Source organism: Nothobranchius furzeri, chromosome 9, assembly GCF_043380555.1.
Source record: "Nothobranchius furzeri strain GRZ-AD chromosome 9, NfurGRZ-RIMD1, whole genome shotgun sequence".
NCBI classification, from domain to species: Eukaryota; Metazoa; Chordata; class Actinopteri; order Cyprinodontiformes; family Nothobranchiidae; genus Nothobranchius; species Nothobranchius furzeri.
The window spans coordinates 59279322-59281928 of record NC_091749.1 but is presented as its reverse complement, the minus strand read 5'-3'; positions in this window follow the sequence as shown (position 1 = coordinate 59281928).

Genomic DNA, 2607 nt, shown 5'->3' with positions numbered 1-2607 from the left:
GTCACCTTTTTTTTTTTGGAAGAGAAGCAAGCTGCATTCACCAAGTTTTCCCTGTGACTGCTCTCTTTCCTCTGTGCGCCACTGCTGTTGTGATTTTCCTTTTATTTTTTGTTTTCCTTTTAATGCAGCGAGGGAGGACTGTTGTAAAGACTGAGGTGGGGTTGGGGTCACCTCAGACTGAGCCTACTGCTTAGTTCTGATTTTACAGCGTACTCGCACAGGAGGAACTACCTATAATGGGCTACAAGTGGACTACAGAGGGGATGTTCTTGTTCAAAGTCCTTTGTTGTTATTTTTTTTTTTTTTTTTAAGGAAATTACTTAGAAATGTCAGTGTTTGCCTTTTAGCAAAGGAGAGCGTCGGCCTAATGAGTTTGCAGCAGTTTAAAAGCCTATTGTTTGCCCATGTGCATTGAAAAGGCCCAGCACCAGCAGTATATCACAAGTCTGTTCCCCCAAAACCAGATTGTGTTCTTCACCCACCAAGTCGTCGTCCTCCTCCATCTCCTCACTTTTATGATGCTTTTAAGGGTACAACTTGAGCCATCAAAAGCAAAAAGAAAAAGATGTGGTGCATCAGATGTGAATTTAACTGCTTCCTTGTGTTGGAAAGATCCTTCTTATGGTATTTGGGTTTAGATTTAGACTGTTAATAAAAAAAAAATATTAATGCGCTTTAGAGTTTAATTACAAATATGCTTCTGTGCACAAAGAATAAAATGATGATTACAATATGACAGGCAAATGCATATTTTACAAATATTTAGATCCAAATGTTTAAAAGGAAAAAAAGTTTCTCGCTGATCGAAATTGCGGATGTGGAAGGAACGTGTCCATTTCAAACTCAGTTTTTGCTTTACAGAAGCAGCAATCGATCAAGAAAGATTCCACACGCTAAACCTGCCCATGTTTACTTTGTACACTTTTTTTTGTTTGTTTTTTCCTTTGCTTTCCCCTTTTTGGCTTGTCTAAAGCATCCACCTTTGTACCGGTGGTTCTGGGTGTGTTACTGAGCCGCACGACCCTCCGGCCCCATTAACTAAAGATAAAATGAGGGCTTCCCTCAGTTCACAGTTTATTTCCTCCACTCGGAGAACAACACTCATCCTAATCCCATGGAGGGAGCTGATTTCATGTATGGTGGGTTAAAGGTGTCAGCCTGGCGTGACTGGGTGAGTGTTTCCGCTCCGTCGTGATAAAGGGTCGAGTGACGCCGGACTACTTCGCCCTGGACAGGCGCACAAAAGGAGAAAGCATTTGCTTTTCTTGAAAATTAGTTTTTCTCTTTCGGCTCATTCATTGATTGTGATGCTTTTTGTTTAGCATTACTAAAAGATGTTAGTTTTTTTTTTTTTTGTCAATCATTTACTAGATGTTGTTCTGCTCTCGCTCCCGTTAGAAAAATATGCTTGCAATGGAATTGGTGTTTGAAAAGAAAATAAACGAGCTAAAGCACAACCGCAAATGACATTACATTAGTTTTTTTGTGTTTAATTTTAATTTTCTCTTCTGATTTAATAGAATTTGTCTCAACACCTCTTTCGATCAAACCACCAGTATCGCATTCAGTGTTAACGCAGCAGCAGATTTAGTCTATGGAAATGCTCATCACCGAGGTACACTGGTGAGACCTGTTCTGCTTTCTCTAGAATGATGTTGTTGCAGCAGAGGGTAATCTGTTTAATACAAAATCAAAACGATGTCAAACTAATAAAAGACAAACCTTGAATTTTAAATTCAAACACTATGAAATCTCATTTTAGTTTAATAAAAACAGATCAGCTCTATTTTAGCGTAATTATGTGACTTGTCATCGAAGTTGTGATGTTTTAAAGTCAGAAACCTGTTTCTGGTTAAACCAAAGGACAACATGGCATCAGCCCTTCTGCCTTTCATTGAGTTTCTGTTCCAGCGTTTATTTTGCCTTGTCCATTCGGTGAACAAAAGAGACGGCATGCTCTGTAAACAGTTGGTTCGTCATTAACTTCACATAGTTCAGTTGTGATGCTTTCTTTTATTTCTGCAAAAAGAATAAAAATTATTAAAATGTGGCATTGTTCATTTAGTAATTTATTTCTCCTTTTCAGAGAATGTTTTTTCTGTGTTCCCCAGATGTAGATTTAAAACCAACACCGTGTGTCGTTGACAAAACCGGGAGAAAGCTCTGATTTGTTTGTGGGTTAGGGTTTCTGCTGGGGACTGTTGGGATGTTGAAACACACAAGTGCTGGCCATAAAATTAGAATGGCGTTCATTTCACTCCATTCAAAAAGTAAAACTTGTTTATTAGATTAATTCATTACACACAAACTGATACATTTCAAATGTTTTTTTTTATTTATTGTGACTAACAGAAAACTTATGAAGATCCTAAATTCAGTATCAGAATATTATAAAATTAATCAAAACCAATGCAAAAAAAAAAAAAATGAATTTTAGAAATGCTGGCCAACTGAAAAGTATGAACATGTAAGCACTCAGTATTTAGTTTACCACAGCAATGCGGCGTGGCATGGAGTCTGCGGCGCTGCTAATGAGAGCCCGTGTTGCTCTGATAGTGGCCTTCAACGCTTCTGAATTGTTGGGTCGTCTGGCGTATTGCATCTTCC